Source organism: Oryzias latipes, chromosome 11 (genome assembly GCF_053564925.1).
Source record: "Oryzias latipes strain Hd-rR chromosome 11, Olatipes_Hd-rR_3.1".
NCBI lineage: Eukaryota > Metazoa > Chordata > Actinopteri > Beloniformes > Adrianichthyidae > Oryzias > Oryzias latipes.
Window position 1 is genome coordinate 30,349,696 of NC_136247.1, and position 9,035 is coordinate 30,358,730.

At 49.3% G+C, this 9,035-nt stretch overlaps 1 pseudogene; it reads left to right on the plus strand.

Annotated features, from left to right (window-relative positions):
* The first annotated feature begins 3,077 nt into the window (after positions 1-3,077).
* LOC144995691 (28S ribosomal RNA) lies at positions 3,078-4,347 on the plus strand (annotated as a pseudogene).
* Positions 4,348-9,035: the final 4,688 nt, after the last annotated feature.

Genomic DNA, 9,035 nt, shown 5'->3' on the forward strand with positions numbered 1-9,035 from the left:
TCGAACCCCATCCCAGTAACTGGGAGTACCATTACCAATGTCTTTTACTTTTTTGTAAGTGATGTATGGGAATGATGTCCATAAGATTGAGGAGTGTTTGGGGGAGTTTCTGACCTTTCTTCCAAAAGGTCATTGGTGGTCACACACTGATGTTGGTGGAGAAGGCCTGGTGTTCTATGGGGTTCAGGTCAGGTCATCACACCAGACTCTGTCCTCCAAGGTCATGGACCTTGTTGGAAGAGGAAGGAATCCAGTCCAAACGCAGTCAGACCAGCGTCCCTCACTGTCGCTGCCGTCACTCACAGCCGCCCCCCCCTCCAGTCTGCTGGCTTTAATGCTCACATCTGCAGATATGGAGCCCCGCCTTCTCCGTTTCAGAGACCCACCTGCCCCGATCCACGTGCTACAAAGTCAAATTCAAATGAAGTTTATTTCTATAGCACCTTTCATGGAAAACACAGATCAAGGTGCTGTACATAGAAACAAACAAGAATGCAGAAAATAACCCTTCCCACGCAATTAAATAATTAAATAAGCCCTGCACCATAAAATACATAAAAACAAACACAAGTAAAAGAGAAATGACTAAATAAAAAAGCTAAAGAAGAGAGAACCCAACGCCATCAAGCCCTCCTTCCAGACAAACATCAGCCTCACCCACCACACACTCTCCAGACACACCCCATTCCCATGAAGAAGAACCACTGTGAATGATTCTACTTCAGCAGTGGGGTTCTGAGGTTAAATATGGTCCAAAAAGGCACAATCACCTTTACTTTCAAGTTCCTCCTCTTCCTCTTCACTCTGAGCATGAAGTGTGGATTCGTTCAAAGTTTAAAGGAGCTTCTCATTGGCTCCTTCTTCATCCGGCTGTACAGTTGAATGTTTTGGGCTGGGCAGACCTAGTAAAGTGTTGCTCCTCTAAGTTGCAGCTCAGAGGCCATGTGCTCTGTGTTAGGGAACCAGACACACACAGCACACGTTATTAGAAAATGTTCTCCTAAGCACTGGACTGTCCTGACACTCATCTGACCCACAACACAACTTTTTCTAAACAGTGTAAACAGAGACACTTAGGTGGGATATGTATGATGCAAAATAATGAGTACAGGCAGCTTAATTTCTGCAACATTTCTCAGAATCAAAAACACGTCTCAAACAAACATATTATGAGGGAGATGGAATAGCCACAGAGTTCTCAGCTTTTGAGAGCAAACTACGGCCCACTGGCTGGATCCGGCCTGCCTCCATGTCTGGTCCGGCCCAGTGGTGCTAACCCATGTTTGTTTTTTTTTGGTTTTTTTGGCTACACGATCAAGAGGGGACATTTTCTTCCCTCCTTCTGCAATCTGAGCTCCAACCTGAAAGCCTCTAAAATCTGTCAAACAGAACAGAAGACAGTCTTCACTTTCTACGTTCTTTTAGAGCGATTATGCTGCCTTTTTTAAACAGTGCACCCTGTTCTGTGTCCTGATTGGCTGGAGACCCCGTCAATCAATCTCCTCAGTCCGTGCCGTGTCTCCTGTACAGAAACACGGAGCTCTGTGATCGATGATCAAATCTTTGTTTTCATTCTAAGATCTTGGACTTAATTTCTATGAAGGTTGGAGAGTTTAAACAAGAGAAGAGGGTGAAAATGTCTGTGAGAGACTGTCATAAACGTCTGTTTTTAGAACATAACTCCTGCAATAGATGAAGAAAAGGTTAAAAGGTAACACAGAAATATGATTAGCTGCAGCAGAAGACATAGAAATGTGTTTTCTCATTATTGCTGGATGAGAAACAGACGCACAGAACACATCACACCTGCTCAAACTGTGAGATGCTTGATAAGTTAGTGCGGAATTATGACGGGAGAGGATCCATTCTTCTTTCTCTTTCGGCTCGCCACAGCGAAGCATCCTTACTTCCGAGGACGAGTCGCATAGTTAACTTGGCAATGTTTTACGCCGGATGTTCTTCCTGACGCAACCCTCTCAAACAATCCGGGCTTGGAACCTAACACAGGAGTAGAGAATCCCTTTTCTACAGGGAGCAGCCCGGATTCGAACCATGGTTTCACGGATGGAAACCAGCACAAGCTAAACTGGCTACGGGAGAGGATCCATTATTTATTTATTTATTTATTTTATTTTCCCTGAGAGACCTCCACATGAGGTCTGCTGCAGGACACATTGATCATCGACACTTCGAACGTACCTTGCAGCCCCGGGTTCCTCCCAGGGCTACGCCTGTCTGAGGGTCGTTTTGCAATCAATCGGTGATCCCCGCTTCCTCTCCACCGCGGGGGGGGGAGCGTTGCGTTCCCCACGGCTTGGGCTGTCGCAGGCGCCGCCCAGGGGCGGGGGGGCCCCTCGGGTCCCTCCACCTCGGCCAAGGCCTTCGTCCCCCCAAGTGCAGACATCGGGACGCCCGGTGTGACGAGCGGACGCCTCTGCCTCCCGCCCTCGCCCCGCGGGCTCCTCGCCTCTCCCTTTTCCCTCCCTCTCCGATGCCCCTCGCCAAGGGGGGCGCCTGGGAGGAGCGCTGACGCGCGCCCCCCAACGTCCAGACCCTGCGCGGTCCGGGCGCGGCTGCCGGTGGACCGGCCCGCGCGTCACAGGGCCCCATGGCGGCGGGGGACGACGTTTGCATGTCCAGCGGGGGAACGGGGCGAGGGGAAATGTGGCGTACGGAAGACCGCTTGCCCGGTGTCGCGCGGGGACCTGAGTCCTTCTGGTAGAGGCTCAGCCCGTAGACGGTGTGAGGCCGGGGGCCGACTATTCCCCCCGCTTTTCCCCCGCAGCGGTGCGTTGCGACCGGCTCCGGCTCGGCCATGAAGGGCTTGGGGGCGAAGGTGGCACGCGGCCCTGGCTGCCGCATGCTTTACAGCGCCCCTCCGGTCAGACCTCCCCGCACCGGGGCCGTGGAACCAAGGAACAGGGCTTCTCTGCCCCCAGCGCAACTGTTGACTGGGGCGTACTGTTCCCAGTGCGCCTCGACCGCGTTGCGCCGCCCCGGGCGGGGATCGGCCCATGTACAACGGGCGCAAGGGGTCAGCGGCGATGTCGGCTACCCACCCGTGTCTTGAAACACGGACCAAGGAGTCTTACGCGCGAGTCAGATGATGCCGAACGAAACCCCGTGGCGCAATGAAAGTGAGGGCCGGTGCGCGCCGGCTGAGGTGGGATCCCGGGCCGATCTCGGTCCTGGACGCACCACCGGCCCGTCTCGCCCGCCCCGTTGGGGAGGTGGAGCAGTTGCGTTAGGACCCGAAAGATGGTGAACCATGCCTGGGCAGGGCGAAGCCAGAGGAAACTCTGGTGGAGGTCCGCACCGGTCCTGACGTGCAAATCGGTCGTCCGACCTGGGTATAGGGGTGACAGACTAATCGAACCATTTAGTAGCTGGTTCCCTCCGAAGTTTCCCTCAGGATAGCTGGCGCTCGAAGTCTCGCAGTTTTATCTGGTAAAGCGAATGATTAGAGGCCTTGGGGCCGAAACGATCTCAACCTATTCTCAAACTTTAAATGGGTAAGAAGCCCGGCTCGCTAGCTTGGAGCCGGGCGTGGAATGCGAGCCGCCTAGTGGGCCACTTTTGGCAAGCAGAACTGGCGCTGCGGGATGAACCGAAAGCCGGGTTAAGGCGCCCAATGCCGACGCTCATCAGACCCCAGAAAAGGTGTTGGTTGATATAGACAGCAGGACGGTGGCCATGGAAGTCGGAACCCGCTAAGGAGTGTGTAACAACTCACCTGCCGTATCAACTAGCCCTGAAAATGGATGGCGCTGGAGCGTCGGGCCCAAACCCGGCCGTCGCCGGCAACGGGAGCCGCGAGGGCTAGGCTGCGACGAGTAGGAGGGCCGCCGCGGTGCGCACAGAAGCCTGGGGCGCGAGCCCGGGTGGAGCCGCTGCGGGTGCAGATCTTGGTGGTAGTAGCAAATATTCAAACGAGAACTTTGAAGGCCGAAGTGGAGAAGGGTTCCATGTGAACATGGGTCAGTCTGTCCTAAGGGATGGGCGAACGCCGTTCGGAAATGCGGGGCGATGGCCTCTGTCACCCCCGGCCGATCGAAAGGGAGTCGGGTTCAGATCCCCGAACCTGGAGTGGCGGAGACAGGCGCCGCAAGGCGTCCAGTGCGGTAACGCAAGTGAACACGGAGAAGCCGGCGGGAGCCCCGGGGAGAGTTCTCTTTTCTTTGTGAAGGGCAGGGCACCCTGGAATGGGTTCGCCCGAGAGAGGGGCCCGTGACCTGGAAAGCATCGCGGGTCTCGCTGGCCCTTGAAAATCCGAAGAAGAGGGTGTAAATCTCGCGCCAGGCCGTACCCATATCCGCAGCAGGTTTCCAAGGTGAACAGCCTCTGGCATGTTAGATTAAGGGAGATAAGGGAAGTCGGCAAATCAGATCCGTAACTTCGGGATAAGGATTGGCTCTAGGCAAGGCAAGGCAAGGCAAGTTTATTTGTATAGCAAAATTCGTACACAAAGTAATTCAAGGTGCTTCACAAAACAGAAAAATGCATTAAAATCACAATACATCATAGAAATAATCAACGTAAAATTTACTTTAAAAGAAAAGAAAAAATTAGAAAATTGATTTAAAAATAAAGGAAGGAAAGGAAAGAAAAGTGCAGATAGGACCTTTCAGTCATATACACGGCTAAACAGAAATGTTTTAAGTCTAGATTTGAACATGAACACAGAAGAGGCCTGTCTCACGACTTCAGGGAGGCTGTTCCAGATTTTAGCTGCAGAATATTGAAACGCTGATTCCCCTTGTTTAGTTCTGACTCTGGGAATCAACAGGAGGCCGGCCCCTGAGGTCCTCAGAGTACGAGATGGTTCATATGGCACTAACATGTCAGAAATGTACTTTGGTGCTCGGCCATGGAGAGACTTGTACACAAGCAGAGCTGCTTTGAAGTCTATTCTTTGAGGTACAGGGAGCCAGTGCAGAGACCTGAGAACAGGACTAATGTGATCATACTTCCTGGTTCTGGTCAGGACTCGAGCAGCAGCATTCTGGATGTACTGAAGCTGTTTTACAGCTCGTTTGGAGAGGCCAGTTAGCAGGCCGTTACAGTAGTCTAACCTACTGGAGACAAATGCATGAATAAGTATCTCCAGGTCTGGTTTTGACACTATGTTTTTTATTTTGGCAATGTTTTTCAGATGGTAAAATGCCGCTGATGTTACTGACTTGATATGGCTGTTAAAGTTCAGGTCAGAGTCCATGATTACCCCTAGATTTCTGACTTGATTTGAGGGTTTAAGAGACAGAGAATGAAGGTAGCTACTGACTCTTTGTCTTTGTTTCTGTGGGCCAAAAATAATAACTTCGGTCTTGTTTGAGTTTAGCTGGAGAAAGTTGTTCTGCATCCACGCACTGATCTGTTGGAGGCAGTGGCTGAGTGAATCCACTGGCCCATATTCACCTGTTGTCAGTGACACATAGATCTGAGTATCATCTGCATAGTTGTGATAAGATATGTTATTACTGCGTATTAACTGCCCTAGTGGCAGCATGTAGAGGTTGAACAGAAGGGGTCCCAGGATCGATCCCTGGGGCACACCACAAGTCAAGGAAGGCCATGTAGTCTGAGACACAACTCCCAATTTCAACAAAATATTTCCTGTCTTCTAGATAAGACTTGAGCCAACTTAGGGCAGATCCAGAGATGCCAACCCAGTCTTGGAGTCTGTGCATAAGGATCCCATGATCAACAGTATCAAAGGCAGCACTCAGGTCTAGCAGGATTAAGACAGAGACTTTGCCATCATCAGTGTTCAGGCGGATGTCGTTGGTTACCTTGATAAGAGCAGTTTCTGTGCTATGACGGGGTCTAAAACCTGACTGGAAAACATCAAATGAATTGTTTAATAAGAGAAAATCAGTGAGCTGTTGGTAGACAACTTTTTCAAGGACTTTTCCTAAAAATGGCAGATTAGAGATAGGTCTGTAATTATTCAGTACAGTGGGATCAAGACCGCTCTTCTTCAGGAGAGGTTTAATGACTGCAGTTTTTAAGGCCTCTGGAAATATTCCAGATTGAATAGACATGTTAACTATTTGAGTAATTGTTTAGGACAGACTTTAGAAATCTAGTGGGTAACACATCAAGGCAGCATGTAGACGAGCTCAGACGGGTGATGGTCTCTTGGACAGTTTAGTCAGTGACAGGTGTAAAGTGAGTCAGCTTAGAGTGGGTAGGTGGCCGTTCGATAGTTATATGTGTTGTGGAGTTGATGGCTTTTTTAATGCCCTGAACCTTGTCATTAAAAAATACAGCAAACTCATTACATTTAGGTGTGCAAACTAGTTCTATTGGTAGCTGGGTTGGAGGGTTAGTTAATCTGTTTACTGTTGTGAAATATGGTGCACTGGGGTTCTGTCCTCTTTCCTGTTTTTACTTCTACCCTTCCTCTCCTCTATTCTTGATCATAATTTATCATTTAGTTCTCCATGCCTCTGTTTGGTGAAGTGCGATTCATGTATTGTCCCTCTTTTCCTCTCCTCTCCTGGGGAGTGGGAGTTCTTCCAGACTCCAGTTGGCTCATTCGTGCTCCAGTTCCTGACCGTTTACCTCGCCTTTGCTCCTGCTCCTACACCTGGCTGTGGATCCTGCCTCTGGCTCGTCTCTGCTCTGTACCTGACCGAGTACCTCGTCTCTGCTCCTGCTCCTACACCTGGCTGTGGTTCTTGTCTCCGGCTCGACTCGCGCCTTTGACTGTCCCCACAACCACGGCTGGATGAAGCTCGTCTGCTGGACTTTTATATATGTAGTTGTAGATTTAGATAAGTTAATTCTTTTCTAAGATTTCTGGTAAATCGCCTGTCCGTCCTGGGGGAGGATCCCTCCTTCATGTGGGCACCCCTGAGGTTTCTTCGTTTTTTCCGGAACCCGTTTTTTTTGGGAGTTTTTCCTTACCGCGAAGGGGGGTCTAAGGGCAGGGATGCCAGTATAGCCTAGTCAGTTTGTTAGTTCATTTTAGTATTTTTCTATTGAACTCTTTGTATTCGTGATCCTTTTGATTTCATGTTTTACTTCGAAGCCCATCGAGACGACTGTTGTTGTGATTTTGGGCTATACAAATAAAATTGAATTGAATTGAATTGAATTGAATTGAAATTGAACAGGACACGAGAGTTGCTGCTGCAACTTCCAATGATTTCAGAGAAGTACCTTTCCCTTGTTCTGCATAAGATCTGGTTGTAAGCGTACAACTCCCCCTTATACATTTCATAATGAACCTGGAGTTTTGACTTGCGCCACTTTCGCTCAGCTCTGCGGCACTGTTGTTTCTGTGCCCTGACTAGATCATCATTCCTCCAGGGAGCTTTCTGTCTATGTTTTCTCAATTTAACCTTCATAGGGGCAATGGCATCCAGAACATTCAGGATGCTAGAAGTAACAGAATTCAGCATTTCATCAACATTGGCACCAGAGGCGTTTTCAAGGTCTATCATTTCTACAAACTGTGCCCTAGTGCTCTCATTTATTTTTCTCCTTTGGACAACTGCAGGGCCAGGCGGTGGTTTGGGAGCAACAGACAGGTCAAAGAATACACAGAAATGATCAGAGAGGGCGACATCAACCACACTGACATTGTGAATATTAACCCCCTTTGTGATGAGCAGGTCCAGAGTGTGCCCTCTGTTGTGGGTGGGGCAACTCACATGCTGAATTAGATCAAAGGTTTCAAGGACACCATTGAGCTCTTTTGCATTTCTGTCATTGACATTGTCAACATGAACATTAAAATCTCCTGTAATGACTAGACCATCAAAGTCTGTGCACACAACTGAGAGCATTTCAGTGAAATCATCAATGAAACTTTGGCTGTGCTGAGGAGGTTTGTACATGACTATGCAGAGTAAGGGAGGAGTTTGTTTTAACTCAATCTTAAAGGACACATACTCAAATGATGAAAACACACCAAATGATAGTCTGCGGGTTGCAATATTATCTCTAAACAGTGCAAAAACGCCTCCACGCTTTTTATTTTCTCGTATTCCCGATTCATGTTTGTAGTTGGGGGGAGTTGATTCGACTAGAACTATGTTTCCTGTGTTTTTGTCAAGCCATGTTTCAGTTAAAAACATAAAATCAAGATTAAAAGAAGAGATAAGATTATTGATTAAAAATGATTTGTTGCATAAAGATCTGACATTGAGTGCAGCAAGTTTGAGATTAGTTTCCTTGGGACTGGTCAAAACCTTCTTGCAAGGGATATCAACTAGATTTCTGTGATTGGACAGTCTAACTGCCCTTTTTTGCATTCTACGTGGTGCAACTACAGGTATAGCACCAGAAGGAAGCTGTTCATCACAGGGCCCCAGTTTGACATAACCTTTCCTAGGACACTGGGGGCCCGTTTCATCCTAGCTCTGGGGGATAGCACGTCTAGAGGCACGCAGGGGAGGTCGAGTTGAGGGTAGTTTGGGTGATGGACCAGGAGGAGCGGGAGCTGGACGGGATTTGGGTGAACGACGGAGGGGGCGTGTTGGAGGGGCTTTGGATGAAGGACGTGTTGGAGGGACTTTGGGGTGAAGGATGAGGAGGGGGCGCTGGAGGGGTAGGAGAGCTCCTGTGTGGTGTGAGGCTCACAGGTTTTAGGGGAGCCATCTTAATTCCTGACTTAATGAGGCTATCAAAATGGCTAGGTAGGGCCATGGGTGAAAGTGGGGGGGACGAAAAGGAAAGTGAGTCTTCACTGGGAGTAGATGTAGCAGGGGGCGCCCAGAGCTGGTCAGATGGTGGTATTTCTGGGGCCAAATCTGGTGGCTGTTGTTGTGGTTCTGCGGTTGGGTCCTTAGCTGGCGGTGGTTGTTGTGATGCTGGTGCAGCTGAGTCCTTAGATGGAGGTGGTTGTGGTGCTGGTGCTGCTGGATCCAAGTCATTGACCGGGGGTGGTGGAGGTAGTTGTTGTTGCCGTTGTGCTGTGTGTAGCATGTATGTCTTACATGAACTTTACAAAGTTGGTTTTAATTAATTTGGGCTAGTTTGGTTCGACTCATGGAGGAATGTGAATGTTTAAAAACCACAGACAAGAC